The sequence below is a fragment of the Peromyscus leucopus genome, chromosome X (genome assembly GCF_004664715.2).
Source record: "Peromyscus leucopus breed LL Stock chromosome X, UCI_PerLeu_2.1, whole genome shotgun sequence".
Taxonomy (NCBI): domain Eukaryota; kingdom Metazoa; phylum Chordata; class Mammalia; order Rodentia; family Cricetidae; genus Peromyscus; species Peromyscus leucopus.
In genome coordinates, this window is record NC_051083.1 from 116,661,891 (window position 1) to 116,686,522 (window position 24,632).

Here is a 24,632-nt window from a genome sequence, read left to right on the forward strand (position 1 = left end):
CTTTTGTTGCAATAAGAGAGAGAGACAGACAGGGACATACACATACACACATACACACACACTGACTGGGACTCTGAGACTAAGGACAAAACAGTTAAGATGGAGGAGGTGACAAAGGATCAGGAATAGAAGAAACACAGAGAGCAGGCTACCATTCAAAATCTGAAAATTTATGCTTGATTGAGGCCTAGCACAAATGTTATCTTCTTCATTAATGTGCCTAGGACTCTCCCAACATAATGGCATGCCTACCCCTTGATTTCTGCCTATTACTTCTGAAACCAGAAATGTGTAAGAGCCTACAGAAAAGCAGTGCATATAGATTACCCCAGGTACATCTATGCTAAGAACTAAAACCATCTAGCCTGTACAGTGTACTCTTTCCATTAACATGAGTTTACCAGCACACTATTTTCATCAATATGATTAGAATGTCTAAAGGACTCTCATGTAGGAAGATGAAATTTAAAAACAGCTTTATTGCTTATTCCAGAAATGCTTCAATAACAAAGTATGATGGGGCTGAGGGTAGAGCTCAGTTAGTAGAATGCTCATTTACCGTGCATGAAACTGTGGGTGTGAACATGGCTGTACATGAACTGGGTGTGGATGTATGTGCCTGTACTCCCAAAATTTGGGAGGTGGAGGCCAGAGGGCCAGGAGCTCAATGTCATTCTTAGCTATATAGCAATACACTTATATACCAATATAGCAAGTTAAAAAAGCCATCTTGGGCTACATGAGATCTTGTCTAAAAAAATTTCAGAAAAGGAACAAAACAACGAATGATAGATTTTATTATGCCCCCTTTTCATTAAATTCCTAAATTTAACTCTTAACCTTAAAAGTGATAGCTTTAGGGGATGTGGCCTTTAAGAGATTATCAGGTCATGAGGCTAGAGCCTTCAAAACTGAAATTAATGTTCCTAGTAGAGAGACCACAAGTAACTCCTTGATCTCATCACCCTGTGAAGATACAGTGAGAAAATCCCATTCTATAAATCAAGAAGTTTATCACAGCACTAGTCCCAATTACTATATTAAAAATTAGCCTATTGTGAGATGAATTCATTAAGATGGCATGGTGGGTAGCCCTCAGTGGAGTCTTAATTCAGTCATACACAATGAAACTGTGCTTTGAGGACATGTAAGAAACTGCCTGTAATTATTTTAAATAAATTGACCCCACCAAGAAAAGTATCATGTTTTCTCTCATGTAGAAGCTAGCTGGGAGAAAGGGCCATGAAACTAAAATAATAGGGAGCTACTAAAACAGGGAAGGGGAAGGGCTTTGATACCCAGTACCATATAAACCAAGTTTAGTACAATATATATGAAATACCAGTTCTTGGGAGTTAGAAACAGGAGGATCAGAAGTCAAGAACATCCTCAGTTAAATAATGAATTTGAGGCTAGCCTGGGATACATGAGACCCACTAAGTTTCCTATCTTCCCAAAATGTCAGATATGTTTCAACTATCTCTAGCCCCTTACTTTATGGTATAACAGTTTGAACAGAAGAAATCATCAGCTAAGACCTTTTGATCATCTTGTCTCTAAATCCCCATTTTCCTAGGTACACCAAATCTAAACCATTATGTCATAATTTTTACCTAGTCATAATCAAGTCTTCCCCCTGCCATTAATCCAGACTTCATATCCTCAGTATTTTGGCCTTTTCCTTTTCTTATAAGATGATCAGACTCTATTAATGGGGAATTCTCCATTAAAATGGTTTGCAATAAACATGTGCTCTGGTCAGCAAAAGCTAGCTTTGTCTTAGCAACAGGTTGTTTACTCCAGTGTTATCAGGAGCCACTATTTAACATTACTATGTTATATTTAACACGTTAAATTATGTTATTTATTTATTTATTTATAGGCCAAAATGATGGGACTGGCTTGCATTTAGGAGGCATGGAGTAACTAACAAGTTCTTTCTTTGGGGCTTGATTTGAATCCATTTAAAAATACATGGATTGGATCTGTATTACATACCTTATGGGTTTTGCTTTTTCATGACTGTGACTATGTAAATGATATCACATATCATAGCTCATATTGGCATATAGCTGGTGCCAATTTAAAGCCAACAGCATCAAGAAATGCATACAACTGCTTTGTCTCTACAATAGACCTTTGAAATGTGGCCCGCATATGCTTATCCCCCATGAGGACAGTCTGAGTAATTACACAGGCTTCTATTGAATGTACCACTTCATATGGATATACAAATGAAAAGGAAAGTAAAATACATTCATTAAGAGTCGGGTGATCGCCGGGCGGTGGTGGCGCACGCCTTTAATCCCAGTACTCGGGAGGCAGAGCCAGGTGGATCTCTGTGAGTTCGAGGCCAGCCTGGGCTACCAAGTGAGTCCCAGGAATGGCACAAAGCTACACAGAGAAACCCTGTCTCGAAAAACCAAAGAGTCGGGTGATCGACGAGCGGTGGTGGCGCACGCCTTTAATCCCAGCACTTGGGAGGCAGAGCCAGGTGGATCTCTGTGAGTTGAGGCCAGCCTGGCCTACCAAGTGAGTCCCAGGAAAGGCGCAAAGCTACACAGAGAAACCCTGTCTCGAAAAATCAAAAAAAAAAAAAAAAAAAAGAGTCGGGTGATCAATAATAAATTGATTTATTCAGCGACTCTTGACAGGGGTCAGAATTCATGAAAATTTCCTTGAGAACTTCCAATTTTCTCATTGGAATTGACAATGAGTTGTACTGGACAGTTTTTAATGCAGTTCTCTTCAGAAATTTTGGGTGTTCTTTTTCATTTGGGAAAGAGTGTTGATTTTATGATTTTCAAACATGAAGCAGGGCAGTGCCCCTTATGGAAGCATAAAATTGGTACCATGAAAATCTGTAAAAGCTCCTCATTCCCAAATGATGAAAACGGGCTTATGAATCAATGACTGATTTGATCAAAGGTAATTCCCTTGTATTCTTTCATCACTATCAGTATACACACTGGCAAAACATCCATCCTCAGAACAAAGGCCTGAGTTCAGATCTCATCGATCCCTGTCTACTTCTGTCTTCTGGATATGTGAAAACAAATAGAGGTTCTCTGAGAGGACCCAAGATATTTTGAATGTATAGATGCTTATGCTGGCTGGTTACTGATTTTGCTGTTGAGGGGATTAAAAAGTATACAGAGAAGCTAAATGGACCCCAGGGGAATAATTGTTAATAATATTACTAAGGTTCTATTTTTTAAGTGTGAAAAATGTGACATAAATTCTCATGATATTGGACACGTTCTAATTAGTGTGCTGCAGTGGGTTGTTGTCAAGCATGTAGTTTTCAGTATTAAGGTGATTTCATTATATGTTAGCAATTATATGTTAGCAATGAAATCTAGGGGAGAGGGTGATGTTTACTCCTTGGAGATACTTGCACCACTAAGAGCTAAAGCCACCAGGTAAATAATGAAATCTGAGGAAGCACCGAATTAACTTATTTTAAGAAATTAAGTGGCTACTTGTATAATGTGTGCAAATAATAAAACAATCAGTGTAATATTTCCTACTATTATTTTGGAAATAGCCCAAATACCTGATAACCAGAAAAGAAGAAATTTTAATGTATCCACTTTGTATTTAAATAAATAGCTATAAATAGTTACCCTACTGGACACATGAATTGACAAAAGATCTTGGTAGGCACAGTTTAATATACACTGCCAGTTTTGGACAATGTATCTACTTCCAAGTGACTGGAGATTAGCTGATCTAACTTCTGTCACATTTCCCTTTCTAACCCCTCTTCCATGATATATAAGACATGTAATACAGCAGTCAACAGACAACACTAATCTACTGCGTTTATCTGATAAAGAACAGACATAACTGGAAGGACCCACTTGGCTATTTGCTATTGTCTTTTCCTTTCCCACCAGCTGAGTATACACATGAAAACTGGAATAGGCAAATGAACAGGAGACAGTTAAAGCATATAGAGAATAGCTGGAATAAGGCTCATGAGATGTGAACAGGTGAGATGCAATCAGTGAAGAGACTTAAGTACATGCTTCCCTGAAGATATCACTGAGCCAACTATAATAGCTGCCATATTTATGTAAGCATTTGGTACTTTAAGTTGAGCATTGAATATAGAGTATCATGATGTTTAAGTCCAAAGAGTAGAAGAGTAAAAGTCACTTTATATTAGCTGAACTGGAAAGCTAACAAGTTTAGAATGGCAGAATACAATGAATGATCACAAGGACATCAGCCTTTTGCAATGATCTTGACCTACTACATAAGAACAAGTTTACTACCAACACATTTTCTGTGGTGTGACCCTGCATCTGGAAATCTATGATGTAAGTGTTTTTACTTACATGAAATCAAACATGTCTTGGTACTTTCACCCATCAGTCCCAGACTCAAGAAGCTTTAAACAGAAATTTTGACAATCCAACACAGAATTGTTGTATTAAACAAAAAAATTAATTAAGATACTACTTTTTTAAGCTTTTAGAGTTACAAATAGTGATCTGGTCTCCTTACTGATCCTCTATTTCATTCTCTTTTTCACATCCTTGTTTGTATTAGTATATAACAGATGAGATTTTTACAGGCAGTGATAAGAGTGGCATGGAATAGAGAGAAAGTTAGACAAGAGTGTTCTACACTGTCAGGAAGAAGGCAGTAGGAAAGTATGAAACACCTTGAAAGATCAGGTAACATCTCTTTCAGTGGTGGAAATGAGTCACTAGGCTATGGAATTTAGTGGGTCCAAGATATGGAGAAAAACTATTTCATGACAGTGGCATGTGAGTTCAAGAAAGGTTAGAAGACACATAGTCACTTACACACACACACACACACACACACACACACACACACACACACACACACACGTATTCAGGCACATGCCTGTGTGGAAAGGAAAATTTGTCACTTAGATGTTGTATGTGTGACGTACTATCCCAGTGGGTCTCCATGTTCAGAGGGCTTCAGAACCACTAGAAATTTCAGGAAAAAGGAGTAAATACATTTGTGTCTACTAAAAAAAAGTGATTTGAAGGTTAGAAATGACCTTTGTCAGCCTTTGACAAAATCCAACACCCCTTCATGATAAAGGTCTTAGAAAGATCAGGAATACAAGGAACATTCCTAAACATAATAAAGGCAATTTATAGCAAGCCAACAGCAAACATCAAATTAAATGGAGAGAAACTCAAAGCGATACCACTAAATTCAGAAACAAGACAAGGCTGTCCACTCTCCCCATATTTATTCAATATAGTACTAGAAGTTCTAGCTAGAGCAATAAGACAATGAAAAGGAGATCAAAGGAATACAAATTGGCAAGGAAGAAGTCAAACTTTCACTATTTGCAGATGATATGATAATATACATACATAAGTGACCCCAAAACTCTACCAGGGAACTCCTACAGCTGAAAAACTCCTTCAGTAAAGTGGCAGGATACAAGATCAACTCAAAAAAATCAGTAGCCCTCCTATACACAAATGATAAAAGGACTGAGAAAGAAGTCAGGGAAACATCACCCTTTACAATAGCCACAAATAATATAAAATACCTTGGGATAACACTAACTAAACAAGTGAAGGACCTTTTTGACAAGAACTTTAAATCTCTAAAGAAAGAAATTGAAGAAGATATCAGAAAATGGAAGGATCTCCCATGCTCATGGATAGGTAGGATTGACATACTAAAAATGGCAATCTTACCAAAAGCAATCTACAGATTCAATGCAATCCCCATCAAAATCCCAACACAATTCTTCATAGACTTGGAAAAAAAATACTCAACTTCATATGGAAAAACAAAAGACCCAGGATAGCTAAAGAATCCTATACAATAAAGCAAACTTTGGAGGCATCACCATCCCTGACCTCAAACTCTACTATAGAGCTATAGTAATAAAAACAGCTTGGTACTGGTATAAAAACGGACATACAGACCAATGGAATCAAATTGAAGACCTGACATTAATCCATGCACATATGAACACCTGGTTTTTGACAAAGAAGCCAAAACTATACAATGGAAAAAAGAAAGTATCTTCAACAAATGGTGCTGGCATAACTGGATCTCAATATGTAAAAGATTACAAATAGATCCATATCTGTCACCATGCACAAAACTCAAGTCCAAGTGGATCAAGGACCTCAACATAAATCCAGTTACACTAAACTTAAGAGAAAAGAAAGTAGGAAGCACTCTTCAATGAATTGGCACCGGAGACCATTTCCTAAATATAACACCAACAGCACAGACCCTGAGCACAACAATTAATAAATGGGACCTCTCAAAATTGAGAAGCTTTTGCAGGGCGAAAGACACGGTCAATAAGACAAAAAGACAGCCAACAGAATGGGAAAAGATCTTCACCAACCCCACATCTGACAGAGGATTGATCTCCACAGTATATAAAGAACTCGGTAGACAGGTCGGCGGCAGAGACAAGCAGACGCAGGTAGGCCCTTGGCGGCAGCCCGCAGAGGTAGACGGGCCCGGCAATGGCGGTGGCCTACAGGGACATTCAGGCCCGGCAGCAGCCGGCAGAGACAAACAGGCCCCGGCGGCAGTGACAAGCAGAGGTAGGTAGGCCTGCAGATGCAGCCGGCAGAGACATACAGGCCCGGCAGCGGCCCGCAGAGGCAGACAGACCCAGCGGCAGCTGACAGGGACATACAGGCCCAGCAATGGAGACAAGCAGACGCAGCTTGGAACAGGGATGCCTGTAAACCCAACACCCGGGGAAGAAGATATATCTCCGTGGGACAGAAACAGAACGAATCTGAACACTCCATCTGAGGACAACCCAGGGCCCAGCTGCTGATCCTGCGAAACCCAACAACTTGGAGGTGTTGGTGACACTACCCTGCTCAGCTGAAACCCATCTGGGAGAGGATTCAGATGCCTACAGTTTGAAGTCTGAAGAAACAAGATCATCTGAGGAGTTGACTAATGAACAGAACGTGACCTGGGAACACAGAAGAAGGTGCTGCCCAGCCACCAAACCAGACCACCAGAATCATAAGTATATACTTCACTGACTGAGATCAGCTGCCCCTGAAGAAATAGCCCAATAGCACCAATTTAACCAAGAACTCCTACTAAACCAAGGCTAAAAATTAGAACAAGAGAGGCACTCTCAGACACAGACACCACCTGTACCGCACAGAAGAGATGAGTAGACACCAGTACAAAAATACAGGCAACAACATAAAGACCTATATGGCAACATCAGAATGTAGTGATTCTATACCTGCAAGACCTGAACATACCAAGACAGAAGAAACAGAAGAAATCAACCCTAAAAATGACTTTAAGAAGATGATAGAGGCCCTTAAAGAAGAAATAAAACATTCCCTCAAAGAGGAAATAAAAACTTCCCTTAAAGAGGAAATGAAAAACTCCCTTAAAGAGGAAATAAAAACGTCCCTTAAAGAGGAAATGAAAAACTCCATTAAAGAGGAAATAAAAAACTCCCTTAAAGAAATGGAAGAAAAAACGAACAAAAAATGGGAAGAAATCAAAGAAAGCCAAGAAAAAGCAATTAAACAGATGAAAGAAACATTCCAAGATCTGAAAAATGAATTAGAGACAATAAAGAAAACACATGCTGAGGGAATGCTGGAAATAGAAATCCTGACTAAATGAACAGGAACTACAGAAACAAGCATAACCAACCGATTGCAAGAGATGGAACAGAGAATCTCTGACACTGAAGACACAATAGATAAAATAGATTCGTCAAAGAAAACACTAAAGACAAAAAAGTCGTAACACAAAATGTCCAGGAAATTTGGGACACCATGAAAAGACCAAACCTAAGAATAATAGGGATAGAAGAAGGAGAAGAATACCCACTCAAAGGCACAGAAAATATATTCAACAAAATCATAGAAGAAAACTTTCCTAACCTAAAGAAAGAAATACCTATGAAAATAGAAGAAGCTTACAGAACACCAAATAGGCTGGATCCAAAAAAAAAGTCCCCTCGCCACATAATAATCAAAACACTAAACACACAGAACAAAGAAAAAATACAACTGTGGCTTATAATAAATTTTGGTTTTACTCAATTATTGAAAAAAAATAGCCAAATGAATGGAAACACATGAACTAAGAACCAAAGGCTGAGGGGCCCCCAGCTGGATCAGGCCCTCTGAATAGGTGTGACAATTGTTTGGCTTGATCAGTTTGGGAGGCAACTAGGCAGTGTGACCAAGTCCTGTGCTCATTGCATGAGTTGGCTGTTTGAATCCTGGAGCTTATGCAGGGACACTTGGCTCAGTCTGGGAGGAAGGGACTGGACCTGCCTGGACTGAGTCTACCAGGTTGATCGCAGTCCTCGGGGGAGGATTTGCCCTGGATGAGATGGGAATGGGGGGTGGGCTGGGGTAAGGGAGGGGTGGGAGGCGGGAGAATAGGGGAACCCGTGGCTAATATGTAGAACTGAATGGTATTGTAAAATAAAATAAAAAATAAATAAATGAATTAAAAAAAGAACTCAAGAAAATAGACATCAAAATACTAAACAATCCAATTAAAAATGAGCTAAAGAGCTAAACAGAGAATTCACAAAACAAGAATCACAAATGGCTGAAAAACATTTAAAGAAATGCTCAACATCGTTAATCATCAGAGAAATGCAAATCAAAACAACTATAAGATACAACCTTACACCTGTCAGAATGGCTACAATCAAAAACACTAATGTTGGAGAGGATGTGGAGCAAAGGGAACACTCCTCCACTGTTAGTGGGAATGCAAGCTTTACAACCACTGTGGAAATCAGTATGGCAGTTTCTCAGAAAATTAGGAATCAAACTACCTCAAGACCCAGCCATCCCACTCGGGCATATACCCAAGGGATGTTGATTCATACCATAAAGATACATGCTCAGCTATGTGCCTAGCAGCACTATTTGTGATAGCCAGAACCTGGAAACAACCTAGATGCCCGTCAACTGAAGAATGGATGAAGAAAATGTGGTACATATACACAATGGAGTATACTCAGCAGAGAAAAACAATGAAAGCATGAAATTTGCAGGCAAATGGATGGAACTAGAAAAAATCATCCTGAGTGAGGTAACCCAAACCCAGAAGGACAGTCATGGTATGTACTCACTCATAAGTGGATTCTAGATATAAAATAAAGAACAATCAGACTACAACTCACAGAACCATGGAGGCTATATATATAGCATGGAGGTCCCTAGGACGACTGTGGCTTATAATAAATTTCGGTTTTACTCAATTACTGAGTAAGCCTCAATGAATCATCTATTAAGAATACATACTGTATCAAGCTGATAATAGAAAAATAAATTAATTTTAAACAATAAAAAAATAAAAGAAAAATTTGAAATATTAAACCAACATTTTACTAAAGTAAAAAAAAGGGAGAACTAGGGACTCATCATTCCTCTCCACATTCTATTCTTTCCCTTGTTTTATATATTTTAAATTTTTTAGCAGTGGATTCTGCTGGAGTTTATCAGTGGATTCTGCTGGAGTATCCGATGCAGATAAGCACTGGAGGGCTCCTGTTGCAAATCACCCTCTGGAGCAATGGAAGGACCTTTCTACTAGCACGTGGAGGAGACCCGATCTAGTGTTGGATTCCTGAGCACTGAACGCACCCTGTGACTGCTGCTGAAGCCCAACATGACAGAGACCTAATGGGTCTTCATGAAAAAAATCTACCCATCTGATGCCAATGGAGATTGAGAGCCCAATGTCGCCAGTTTTGGCAAGCATTAATGTAAGCCAAGGAACTGTAGCCATGAGATTGGATTCTCCAGAAGAGCTGCCAGTAAAGTCATGCTGGGATCAAGAAAAATGGGCCTTGGTGGTTCGTGTTACTGGACTTGTATCCATGCCAGTGGATGTCCACACACTCCAGAAGAGAATTTAACATTGCTGCTGCCGCTGTTGCTGTTATAGCAATGACGGCCACCACTGCTACTGTTTCTGGGATTACTGTTTCATAATTGCTTACTACAGCTAGCACAGTGGAGACCCTGGTAACCAAAGTAGCCACCACAGTTAGTTAATCTTCCATTCTATTGGGCATGATAAATTTAATTCAGTAGTTATATACATCTCGATTGGCTTTGAAAATTATAAATTTATAAATTCCAGTTGCTTTTGGGATACTATCTTACAAGGACTCCAATGTACAGTACAGCTCGTTAAGGAAGGGGATGGCTCAGTTGCCATTAGCCTACTGGCTATGGGTGAGATAGGACCTCTGTTGTCTTTTCTGTGTCGAACACACAGATTGCAAGCCCAGTAACACTTTGAGATCTTTGGCAGCAGTTAACTCTGCAGCTCACACATGATTGAGTCTGTATGATAATGAGTCTTCAGAGATGGGTAATGCCTAGGGGGCACTCACCAACCTAAGACAGAGCACCTGTGTGGCCTGGGCAGGCATTTCCATGACGGGTAAGGTGACCTGCTGACGTTCCACGCAACCCAAGTCAGAAGCTCATTTTTTAATAAAAGGGGGACCTGTAGGTCCCTGGCCCACATTTTGGGTAACTGTTGCCTTGCTTGCGGACCTTGACCTTGATATCCTCCCTATGCTAATTCCCTGCCAAGTTCCACCCTCCTGAATGCTTAAGGGAAGTTCCTTGTCTGTGTATCCTGAATAATGGGTGTTAACAGCTTAGATACAAGATTGTAAAACATCAGTAGCGAACTTCTGCCCTCCGGGGTTCTCCCATTGTGCTGTAAACCTGTATTTAAGACCTCCTCCCTCCTTCAATAAATCCATTCGTCATTTAAATATACACACACATATATATGTATATATACGTATATATAATTGAATGAATACTGCAAATGTAATCTATGAATACCACAAATGTGATTAATATCGTGAGTGTAATTAATGAATATCATGAGTGTAATTTAAAAAATAAAAATTAAAAAAAATGACCTTTGTCCTGTTAAAGAGTAATTATTTGCTATATTTCACAATTCAGACAAGAAATGCCACTACAGCTATTACTAAACACAAACACGGATTATTTCTTGGTTATTTTTAGGAGAGAGAATGAGCATGTTTGTGACTTCAGACTGCGGTCTATAGTGCTATGCACAAAGATTCCCAGGAAAATGAGAACCTCACGTACATTTAGTTAAGAGTTTTAGAGGTCTAAGCTATGAATGAGATACAGTGAAGTGCTATTCATTTTGTTAGTCTACAGTCATGCCTTACCACTGTGGTAACTGCAATCTACCAAGATTAGTGGAAAAAATAGGGTGCCTGAGCCATTCTAGGGACAACCAGAACTCCTGAATCTAAGGGTGCCTTCTAAAGAGAGGTACAAGGAGCTGTCTCTAATTGCTCATATGGAGGGGGCCCTTTCTGTGTCATAAAGGAGCCACTGTGACACAAAGAAAATACTTCATGTATTACTAAGTGACACCCAAGGATTTCTAATTTACATTATATAAATTCCTCCTACTTTCTTTTTTCTTTCTTTCTTTTTTTTTTTTTTTTTTTTTCGAGACAGGGTTTCTCTGTGTAGCTTTGCACCTTTCCTGGAACTCACTTGGTAGCCCAGGCTGGCCTGGAACTCACAGAGATCCGCCTGGCTCTGCCTCCCAAGTGCTGGGATTAAAGGCGTGCGCCACCACCGCCCGGCTAACCCTCCTACTTTCTTATACCCAAATTAGAATTGTTTTTTCCTCAAGACACTTATGTTGAGAATGACCCACACTGCCAATCTTGGTGGCTCTGTCCTGTAATGCCAGCTAACTGGGAAGTTGAGGCAAGGGATTGCAAATTTGAGTGAATTCAAGAGGACCTGGGCAATTTGGTGAGCTCCAGTCTCAAGACAAAGACTGTAGCTCAGTGATAGGTCACTTAGCTAGCATTTGCTATATTACAGATTCAGGTCTAGTATAATACAAATACAGAAAAAATGAAGAGTTATAATAAATGAGAAGGGAAAGAGTGAGAAAGGGAGAGAGACAGAGAGGAAAAAAAACAGAATGAACACAAGCTGCTAAGATGGGCCAACAATATGGCTCAGCTTAGCAGAAAGGTGCCTACTGCCACCTGACAGTGTGATGGATTCCCTGGAACCCACCTCAGAAAAAGAAACTACTCTCCTAAGTTGTCCTCTGATCTCCACCATGTGCATGGTAACATATGTATGCATGTATATGCATATGTGTGCACATATATGTACACACACACAGAATATACACATAAATGTAAAAAAATATTTAAAGCAGCCAATGACAGTCATATAGGATTAAATAAAAGATATTAGCCATGAATAATAAGATGAGCACATTTTATGAAAACATACATAGAAAGAACAAGCAGAGGGCTAATATCCTACTGCAGATATAAGACAGATTTATACTTGAGACAAATGTAAAATACAGATTAATTTTTTATGTGAAAATTCAGGAGTCTGGTCAGTGCTTTTCCATAGATGTAAGTAAATACACCTCCCAGCACAATTGGGCAATAGAGCAGGGAACTTTCTGAGGATAGTAAGACAAAGACTATAAAAAACACTTAGCGTTAATAGGCAATGAAAGATCTTTAGCCTCACTGCCAAGTTTGTCAGATAAGGACATTAAGGTCAGAGAGAATTTAAGTATTTGGCCAAGACTGTAAGTCTTCCCTAGTACCCCAGCCCCTAGACTGGAACTCAAGCATCCCACTGAAATATTCTCTTTCTTTTCAATCTACCTTAGGAGCTTTTTTCCTATTCAAGTGAAGGGCTGGAAGGCAGGCATCCAGAAACAGGAAGCAGCACAAAAGTCAGCAAGTACAAGGACTGCACTAGCCTGCAGAAGAGTCTGGGCAATGAGGAATTCGTTATTTCAGTAACTTAAACTCTCCTGGATAAAATCCAAGAATGCCTGCCTGATCCTGATTTCTATTTTCCTGTGCACAGAATCAGACTGAGTTCCAGGGACTGTGCTTCCTACAAGCAGGCAAAAGGTTAACAGCCTTCCAGAGATTCTCAAGAAGTGACTCATTCCTCATCCTCTAGGCAGCCTTTACTTTTTCAAGTATAGATATGGATGACTGGGTGGGAGTGTCTCAAGTCTCACAGCTCCAATTAATTTTTTCACCCTTTTCTTTCCCACTCCCTTTACGTTTTCCCTCCTGAGTTTTAATGATACAAATAGCACTGAGGCACCATCATCTTCCATACCCCAAACTGAAATAGATTCACATAATGGTTTTACAGCACTGAGTATTCAAGTCAAAATTGCTGTCTGGTTTGCCTCGCTCTGCCTTAATGGCCAACAGGAAATACGCTCAGAGACCTTTATAAGGAAAGCAGAGAACTTCTTAACATAATAATAGTGTCTTAACAATTCGAGGAATGCATTAGGGGCTTGGTTGGTTTTAAGATTCTGTCCTTTTTCAAGCTTTCCTTGTTCCTTTCTTCTCTGCACATAATGAACCTTTCTCTTAACTTATCAGTCACACAGAACCTGAGTGACTTGAAAATTGAAGACCATCCACTTGAATAAATTATTTGGTGTAATAATGCCTAATGAAATATCCTACATAATCATAGCAAACCTTGCCCTTGAAATCACAGTCCCGAATTCTATTACCCTCTATGCTTATCAATTTAGCCTAGCCCACAGAATTACTGGCTTTTAGATACCATCATTGAACAACAATGTTGACACTAAAATTAGAGGTGTTATTTATCAGCTAAAACAGCTGTTCTAGTCCTAAAAGACAATCACAGAGATTGTTTCTGCTTACATGCAGATGGCTGAACTCCATGCAGCTTCAAAGACTGACCTGGAGTCCAGCAGCTAGTTAAGGGAGCTCAGTTACTAATGACATCCTCCAATGAATCCATTTGCAATTTTCAACACAGACATGGTCATGAATACTTGAAATTAAAAGAAAAAAGCTGAAAGTTTCAATGATTGATTGTACACACAGCAAAATCTGCACTTACTGAGAAGGAAGGTATGAGAAAAATACTGCTTTCACTTAGTTTTCAGAGAATTGATGTGTAGCAGTTGGTGGAGTTTGGGGAAAGGGATGTAATTAATTATGCACAGCACTAGGTTCCTGATTGAATGGGATACCCCAGCTCTCAGAAGGTTGCCAGTGATGGATTGAAGCTGCATAGCCATAGCAATGGCCCTTGCAATGGAAGTCATTACAGTAGGTGTCAGGTGATGTAAATCACAAGCAAAGAATGCAACCTCCCCCTACACACAAAGATTAGACTCAGCTTCGGAATGAGTTATTATGTGAAATGCCATCCTATTAAAACCCAAAGAGACAATCCAAATTGCCTTTTAAACAATTGTAAACACGAAACTTCTATTCAGGGAATTTCTTTATCTGTGGTTTTACATGTGGGCAACCCTCTGTAGCTCTTCGTCTCTGTTCTTTTATGGTAAGGGAAAGGGGGGAGGGTGTGCTCAGATTAACACAATCCTGAAGACTGAATGGGTAACTTGGGCAGTATTAAATGAACCCTCACTGTTCTCAGGCTGGGAACTCCAGATCAAGATCCCATAGGATTTTATTTCTGGTGAGGCTTTTCTTTCTTACTTGTAGTCATGGCCACCTTGTCCCTTTGTCTTCACATAGCCCTTCCTGGTATGTGAGTATGTGTTGGCAGAAAGAAGGGGAGGGGAGGGGAGAAGAGAAAAGGAGATGGAGAGGGTGGAGGAAGAAAAGGGGGATGTTTCCCTTCTTTTATAAGGCCACCAGTCCTACTGGATTCTAAACCCGACTTTATGACTTCATTTAACCATAATTAACTCTTAAAATCATCTCTTAGTACTCACACTGGGGGCTACAGCATTAATGCATACATTTCTGATTTGAAACTTTAATCCATGGTAGAAGTGATATGCTTTGGGGCTGTGTCAAGATTATTTTGTCCCAGAAAAACTTGGTTCTGTCCACATGAAAATAATCCCTAGGTTGTAATAATCAAAATGGGATATAACTGGAGTCTATCTATAAAGACAAAGATAATTGAGAAATGATAATAAAAATAATAATCTAAATATCCTAGATGTGATGGCTTATTGTATCCATGGGAATGATGGATGAAACTGGTGATCATCATGCTAAGCAAATAAGCCAGATTCAGACAAATATGGCATGTTTTCTCTTGCATGCATAAGTTATAATAAATTTGAATATATATAGATATAGATATGACATGAAATTAAAAAGGGAACTAATAAGGAAAGAGGAAGTGAGTTAAAATTGAAGGGGAATAAAAGGATACTGGAGGAAAAGAAAAATAAATATATTTTCTTTCATATGCAGAATATATATGACATGAAAGAAGAGGGACACTATTTGGGAAGGAAAGGACTGATGGGTAGAGGTAATGGAGGGTGGATATGAGTAAAGTACAATAGATGTATGACAATGTCAACTTGAAATCTGTTATTTTTGTATAACTAAAAAAATAATAGTAATTCCAAGCCGTGGTGGCGCACACCTTTAATCCCAGCGCTTGGGAGGCAGAGGCAGGTAGATCTCTCTGAGTTCAAGGACAGCCTGGTCTACAGAGTGAGTTCCAGGACAGCCAGGGTTGTTACCAGAGAAACCCCTGTCTTGAAAAAAAAAATTAAATATATTTTTTTAAAAAAAAATCAATGAAAACAATAAGATTATTAAAAAGCAAAGAATGATGTCAGCTGTCAGAAACGGCTTGTGGGAGGACTGACATCTTCATAATTCCCGATCCTCTTTGTCTGCTGCAATGCATTCTGTTCAGCAGAGTGGGAAAGCACAGAAGACAAAGGCCATCACCAATTCTGGCCCTTCACCTCAGAATTTCCTAAGTCCACCAGGCTGAATTTCTAATACCAGAAGTATGCAGTAATCAAAATGAAACTTACTATTGCAGTGAAATGTCAATTTAGGGCATGAGAATGGAGTTTTGTGTTTTACATAGAATTTCACTGAGAGCTTCAAAAATTCCTTTCTACTGTAGGAGACAGTTGGATACAAAGGAGATCTAATAATTTTAAAAATACTATTGTTCTGCCCTGCTGAAATGCAGCCTGTTCATCAGATTAAGGTAAGAGCACAGAAACCTGACAACAGATGAGGAAATAGACTTGTCTTGCAGTCAGACAAGAAAAAGAGAAAAAGAATAAACTGTTATATACCACTGTATGACTATTTAACTGAAATGTTATCTTTTTCATGCTAATGATCTGAAATGAACTTCCCCTAAGAGTAAAAACCTCCTATTGTTACTTGGAATACTTACAAATACTTGTAGATTATGACTTTACTTATAGTTACAGTAAAAATGTCTTAAAAGTTAGCTTAAGATAGCCGGGCAGTGGTGGCGCACGCCTTTAATCCCAGCACTCAGGAGGCAGAGCAGGCGGATCTTTGTGAGTTCGAGGCCAGCCTGGTCTCCAAAGCGAGTTCCAGGAAAGGCGCAAAGCTACACAGAGAAACCCTGTCTCAAACAAACAAACAAACAAAAAAAGTTAGCTTAAGGGCCAGTAATAGAGCCTTTGCCACCATACTTGATGACCCAAGTTCCATCCGAGACCCACATGGTAGGGGAACTGTCTCCCTCAAGTTGTCACCTGACCACCACATGGACACCATGGCATACAAGCCTTCCCCCAAAAAATACATCATTTTTAAAAGTGAAATATACTAGCACAACCTAATAGGAACGGCAGGACAGGCCTCCATGTGCAAAGAGCTCTTGCTGGCCTAGCCTGTTTGAATCTCCTGAAGAAAATAACTCATTACACTGCAAAACTACACTGCAAAACTTACTACTCAGGAAGGAAATACTGACCAGACAGACTGTTTCTCTCCTTTGGTTTGTTTTCCTCTGTACTTGCTTTCATTCTGTTTTAACTTGCCATTATTCGTTATATCTTCATTCCATATGCTTTCACTCTTTTATATCTTGCCTCTCTTTTTTTTTCCTTAACTGACTTGCCTTTTTATTACTTACTAATGTTTTCATCTTTCTGCAATTTATTTTGTATTTTTTGAGATAGTGTCTCATATAGCCCACACTGGCCTTGAGCTTACTAAGTCACAGCCAAGAATGGCCTTGAACGTCTGATCCTTTAACCATTAGCCATGTGCTGAGGTTATAATCATACACCACTATGCCTGGTTTTATGCAGTGCTAGAAAACACTAAAAATCAAACCCTGTTTTTTTTCACACATGTTAGGCAAGCACTCTACCAATGAAGTTATATCCCAGCTCTATTACTTAACATTTTGAACTCTACTAATCTGTAAATTAAGGTAACATGTGACTATCTTCTCTATCCTTATTATAGTTGTTATTTCCAAATGTTTTCTACAATATTTTAATACCATATACTTTTGAGTTGTTACTGAAATCTGCTTTGCCTCCTGAATGGTAGGTCAGAGTAGAGACCTCAGGAGAATACTGCTCAAAGAAAAAGCCAGCATTAATCTAGAAGATATCCTTGACAACAGAAACACAAAAATAAAATAAAATAAGCAGTATGATTCCTTTAAAGTTCCCTAAGTCTTCAATATCCTATTTAAAGATAATGTACTAGCTGAAATACAAAATGAAAAATTCAAAGTCCAATAAATGATCAACATTCTTAAAAAGGAGGTATGAAGGTATGCGTAGTAAGAAAGTTACTTTAGTATTTAAAAAATAAATTCACCAAAGAGATAAAAATTCTGAAAAAAAATGGAAATATTTAGAAATGAAGAGGTCGTTGCTTTTAGGCCTTTTCACTAAGATAATGTGTAGAAATGAAGAAGTCAATAAATAAATATTTCAAACTGTGGGAAAATCACCAATAGACTAGAACAAGCCAAAGAGAGAGCATGAGAGATTGAAGGCAAGGCTGAGAAACTAATACAATCTATATAAAGAAAAAAGACAACCACGACCACAACTTTCAAAAACTCTAGGACATGGTCAAGACACCAAACCTAAAACTCAGTGGGTAGAAGAGTGAGCTGAGATAGAAACCAAAGGCACAGAAAGCTCTATGCAACAAAATTATAAAGGAAAAATTCCCAGTTCTATTGGAATGTCCAAACACCCCACTTCAAGGGGCATTTAGAACCCTAAACAGTCATGACTAGAAAAGAACCTTTCTATATCGTGTGTGTGTAGATACAGATACTAGAGTTAAAATGCCAGAAGTACAGAAAAAGAATATTAAAAGCTATGAGACAGAAGCATGCTGTCTTACTTCCCCCAATCACTTCCCTTCTAAGAGTGAAAGACATGCCCTTTTCTGTCAATTTCAAAATTATAATCTGTGTATGCTTTCATAGGTTGTAAAGCAGGAAACTGCATCTGAAACTCTGATCATTAGGAGTCACTGTAGTGAACAATGAACAAGAAAGAGCAACAGGAAATGGTCCCTCAAAGAAGCATTGACTTCTAGCCTTAAATTCGAAGACCAAGCTCAAAATCAGAAAACTCACCTTATCTTATAATCTTTTGGGATATCTCAAGATACTGTGTTAGGAAAATCACCACTACCCTCCCTTCCTTTTCATTTACCTAACTGCCTGCACCAAATGACTATCTGAACTCTGTTCGGGTAGGAGGATTTGATCTATTAATAGGCAAGTGAAGCAAGTACAGCAAAGTGTACAAGAATCTTACAGTAAGCGGGAAACTAGCCGGGCCTGAATCTGAAAGGATTTCATTCAGCATAAAACATAGCATCACTGAAGCAAAGTTGTCAAGAATTGACAAGGCCTATGACCGCAGGAATGCCTTTTATTTAAAGAGCAGAACTTAAATGACTTGATATATATTAAAAAGCACAGTGCATCTGGATTACCGAGGCAGTACTTTGAGGCTTTTTATCAATTAACTACCTGCTAACTAGAAACAGTGTGTAAACAGAATGTCGAATATATTTTAAAGTTTTGACAGGAAAACTCCTATACAATAGCTTTCCCTCTTCTACCTGTTATTTGATATATTTTAAGTGGTTTATGTAATATGCAACTTCGTGCTATTTTCATTTATCACAATTCCAAAGGAAATATTAGAATCACAGGTCTAGCATTATCAAAGACAAATTTCAGGATGTTTTGATAAACAAAGAAATCTGGAGCTGCTGTCTTATTCTACATAGTAATGTTTCAAGGGAAAGAAATAGTGTATATTAGGAAAACTAAGGAAAACCCAGAAGACTAGTTCTTATTTATTAGAAAAAAATCTGAAGATGAGAATTAATGGGTTCTTTGGCTGCCCACTACCACCATCGGTGATGTCAAAATGAGATGTGACAGACTTAACAGGAATCATCAAGTATGGAACCTCAGCCAGGGAGTGGTGGCACACACTTTTAATCCCAGCATGCAGGAGGCAGAGCCAGGCAGAACTCAGTGAGTTTGGTGAGTTCGGGGCCAGCAGGGTCTACAGAGTGAGATCCAGGACAGCCAGGGCTACACAGAGAAACCCTGTCTCAGAAAAAAAAGAACCTCAAAAAGATGAAATGTTGTCTAAGTAAGGAATCCATTGTGGCCACAAAATAGTGCTCAGTAAAATGAGCCCCACAAACATAAGAATATATTCCTGAATATTAGGCAAAAACGTCAAAGAGACATGTGGAAACAAACTCAGATATTACAGAGGATAGGTCCAGAAGATCCAACATTTAACTACTAAAAAAAATCCTAAATGACAGAAGAAAATGAAAGAAAAGGGATATACAGTTTTGAATATAGACTTCTGTATCAAATATCAATTGAATATAATGCTGAAATAAAAATATATTCAGTCAACAATTGAGAAACCTAGTCTTAAATATGTATCTAACAATTTACTCCAAAAAGGAAATTACTAAAAAATTAAAACTGTACTTAGTAACCTTTAAAAATGAAGTCAAAAGTATATTCCACAGGAGGCAGAACTGAAAGAGCAGGGGAAGACAGAAGTGCCAAATCAAGGCCCCTGTCATCCACGGAGTCTTCACCTATACCAGACAGAGGCTCGAACATAGTGGCTTACGTTGCTAAGGCAGGTAGAAGAATAATTAAGTGACAAATTTTGGCAGAAGTAATGACATCATTGCACTATTATCACAGAAAATAACAGATAATCCAAGTTAAAGCTCCGTAATAGTTACTAAGACAATATACATGTCCAGGGAAGTAATGACAAGAACTAAAAACAGGTCAGAGGATGGTCAAGGAGACAGATCCATGAGAAGTGACTGTTGATCTTCATCACTAATCCACTGTATACTTCAAATCTTTTTTCTCTACCATGCTAGGAAGTTCTAGGTCCACCTAGATCCATTAATATGTCTAAACAGGATTCCATCTTTTTACTACTAGGGTCTCCAGGAAACCTACTAGTCATCAGCCCCTCCCCAGCCTAGTGCTTCTGTATTTTCCTGGGTATCTTTAGGATGTGGTCTTTGCAAATGCTCTTGCCATGTCAAGTTTTATAGCTTGTCTAATAAAATTTCTTTCCCTTGAACATTTAATTACTCTAATTTTCCAGTTGATCTGACATGCTCAATGTGAATTATATAAATTTCTCATATGAACGTTAGAATGTTGATGGTCTGATTTATCTTTCAGACTTTCTAAAACTAGCTCATTTTCCTTCACTGAAAATTGTGTTTGGGTGTTATTTAATTATTATCAACTGACATATGTAAGCTCCAGGGTGACTATAAAGCTATTTTCAGTGTAATAACTTTTAAATATCTTTATTTCATGCTGATAAAATTCTCCTTGTTAGAAGAAAAGCTCCCAGAATTAATATACTCATTTGGATATTCTGGTATAAGCTTGAGGCCTTGGTTAATCTTCACTATAAAATTAAATCATTGTGGATTAAAATTTAAACCATATACCTCAACAGGAGCAAATGAATATTTGAATGCTGAATAAATGCCTAGGGAAATTTTTTTCTACAAGCTTCTGAAATGTTTTCCATGGAGTCTTATAATAACAAACACTTTAAATATGATTTGATAGAACTTGTGTGCGGTTCCATTCTCATAGCTTCCCTATATGTAGCATCATCTCTACCATCTCCTGCAGTCCAGCAACAGTAACTTAACCTAATATACTTGACTGAAATGACCTGAACTTTTAAATGTTTAAACATTAACTTAAAAACTTGTGCAGTAGCCCCAAAGGACTAGCCCAACCATTTCCTAGTACTAAATGAAACATGGCAATCTGGTGTGGCAGTGCCCTCTCTGCAATGAACAGATCATCTGCCTGACTTTACATGCCTTCTAGAAGCTTTTGTTCCCTTTGTAATAATACTTTCTCATGTTTCACATCACTGCTCTACCTTATCACCTGTCTGGCCTTGTGCAGTATCTTCAGTGCTTATTAACACAACTTGAGTAATAGAAAGGTCTCTCTCCAGGGATTGTCACACTCAAAACTGTAACTGGTAAGTTGGTGGTGTATGCTTGCAGTTACAGTACATGGGAGGCTGTGATAGTGTTATTACTTGGGCCCAAGAATTGGAGATCAGTCTAGGCAATACAGTGGGATTCTATCTCAAAAAAAAAATTGCAAGAACTCTCATTTTATGTTATAACTAGACCTAGGAAGATAAATCAATGGCCTCAAAGCTACCTGACTGCTTACCTTTCAAATCTGCCTTCTAACTTTGATTTGCAAGGCATGTTTGTTTACTCCACAGGCTCTTAACTGGTCAAATTGCTGAGAATAAATTATACTTGAATTTATCAGTCATAAATTAATTATCTATAACACCCTTCCAAGGCTCAGGGAACATGGTGGAAGAGGGGTTAAAAGAATCTCTTCCTGTGGGCGGTGGTGGCGCACGCCTTTGATCCCAGCAATCGGGAGGCAGAGGCAGGTGGATCTCTGTGAGTTTCAGGACTACAAAGTGAGTCCCAGCAAAGCTACACAGAGAAACCCTGTCTCGAAAAACCAAAAAAAAAAAAAAAAAAGAAAGAAAGAAAGAAAGAAAAAAGAAAAAAAGAATCTCTTCCCAATCAGGATGGCAAAAGATGAAAAAAGCAACTAGCAACAAATGCTGGTGAGGACGTAAGGAAAGGGGAACCCTCATTCACTGTTGGTGGGATTGCAAACAGATCCTGACACTCAAAAATCCGCATGGAAAATCCTCAAAAAGCGAAAAAACATCTCCCATATGATCCAGATATTCCCTGGCCATGTGCCCAAAGGACTGGACATCGAACTCCACAGATATTTGCTCGGCCATGTTTTTTTTTTTGGGGGGGGGTTCGAGACAGGGTTTCTCTGTACAGCTTTGTGCCTTTCCTAGAACTCACTTTGTAGCCTAGGTTGGCCTTGAACTCACAGAGATCCACCTGCCTCTGCCTCCCAAGTGCTGGGATTAAAGGCATGCACCACCACTGCCCAGCTCAGCCACATTCTTCACTGTTACAGTCAAAATAGGAAGGAAATGGAAACAACCTAAATATTTTTCAACTTATTAATGGGTAATGAAAATGTGGCAGAAATGCACTATGGAATACTATCCAACTATAAATAAAAAGGAAATCACAAAATTTACAAGTAAATGTATGGAATTTAAAAAGATCATATTGAATGAGGCAACCCAGACCCAGAAAGATAAATGTTGTATGTTGGCTCTTATTGGAGGCTCTTAGCTCCCAATTTTCTGATGTAGGAACTACAGAAATCAGGAAAGTAAAATGGGGCCATCTTTAGGATGGGGGTTTAAGAAGCAATAGAGAAGGAATAGCAGTGTATAGGTAATCTGATTTGGCAAATGGGAAAAGGGGGCTGCCCTAGCGAAGGGGGGAAGTAAACCAAAAGAAGGTAGAAGTATAGTAAAGGGGAATGTCAGGATACAAGTGACCTGAAGGGTAAATGTCCTTCACTACTAACATGAAGGTTGGGCTGCGTGTAACAGAAGCTCTATAAGTGGTATGTGAAAAAAATTTTCTTTAAAGTGAGAGGAGGGCTGGGCATGTATCTCAGTTGACAGAGTACATCTGTAGCATGCCTGAGGTCCTAGGTTCCAATCCCAGCATTGCATAAACTGGGTGATATGGCAAATACCTGTGATCCTAGCACTCAGGAAGCAAAGGCAGGAAAATCAGAAGTTCAAGGTTCTCTTTGACCACAAGCTATAAAACAAGTTAAGAGGTCAATCTATGATACAAAAGGAAAAGTTATGATGGAGGAGAAGGGATGGAAGAAGAGGGAGGGAGGGAAAGAAAAGCAAAAAAAAAAACCACTGAAGTTGAGACTAACACTAATGTTTCATATGTGTAGCAAATGCATAATGGCTATAATAAATGCACTTGACTTCCAAGTTCTGTCCTTTGGTGAAAATTTTGTATCTGATCAGATCTTAAAGATTAATTTTAAGGAGGCCATGACTTTGAAAGAGAGTGGGGGACTCATCAGAAGGTTTAGAGAAGGAAAGGAAGGGACAATCTCAATAAAAAGAATTAACTTAAGGAAAAGATTTTAGTTTTAATGTGTGTGTGCACATGCAAGCACATGTGAGTTCAAGTGCCTTCAGAGTGACAGAGACATCAGATATCACTGGAACTGGAGTTACAGATGTTGTGAGCCACTTGACATGGGTGCTAGGAACCAAACTTGGGTCCTCTGCTAGACGAGTATGTGCTCTTAACTGTGAAACCATCCTTCCTCTGTCTCTCTTCTTTTAAACAGGATTTTATATTTTCAAAGAAACAAGTAACTCTCAATTTTATCAGATCTAAGTGTATGTATGAGGAGGGGAGCCTTTAAATGTCATTTATAGAAAGTTTCTATCCTATGTACCACCACTTTAGCCTTTTTCGCCAAATCGTATGTGCCAAAGTTGAAGGAATCTTACTAGCCCATCTGGCTAACCTCCCATCCTCTTGAAAAGATGCCCTCTCACAGCATGTTGAACAGCCCATGAGTACAAACTGGCCTGAATTGGACAATTAGAACAGACAGCCTACTTGGTTCATAACTATTCACACACTGCTTTACAAATGATTTTGAATACGGTCTTTGGAAAAATAACTTTAAACATTATGTTGTTGATTTTTACAGAATCCTTTCAAAACTAGGAATTAATTCAAAAGGAAAGACTGTCAAAGAAGTTGTAATTAGCAAGGGTGATTATTTTATTGCAAGCAGCATAGCAAACAGTGTATAATAATATTTAAACTAATTACAGCTTTTAGTGAAAAATCTGAGATGGGAAACTATTTTTAAATAGAAATCTGATAGCCCATTCACAAAATAAACACTGACTTTCCAATTCACTTTCCTTATTGATTTTAATACAGAAGCTAAATGAGTTATTAAAGTCCCCTATCCCTATAAATATAATAGGACAAATGCTTATTTGTGAGTTAATAAAGAAATGATGCCTATCCAAAGCTGCTTCATAGGATCCTTAGAAAAAAATGTACTCCCCCCAAAGACATCTAATGGTTCTATTTCTTTTCCTGTCTTGGAACATATTTGGGACCCTCGCTTTGTATCTATGCATAATATTAATACTTCAGAGTGGTGATATAAAAACATTAGGTCCAGATCCAGCCCTCAAGGGTAATGTTTACTATTCTATACCTTCTAACTATATGCTTATAGAACACAATTATTAAATGTACCCAGAAGCTCCTAGACAGCTAAACTCACAAACTGGATTGA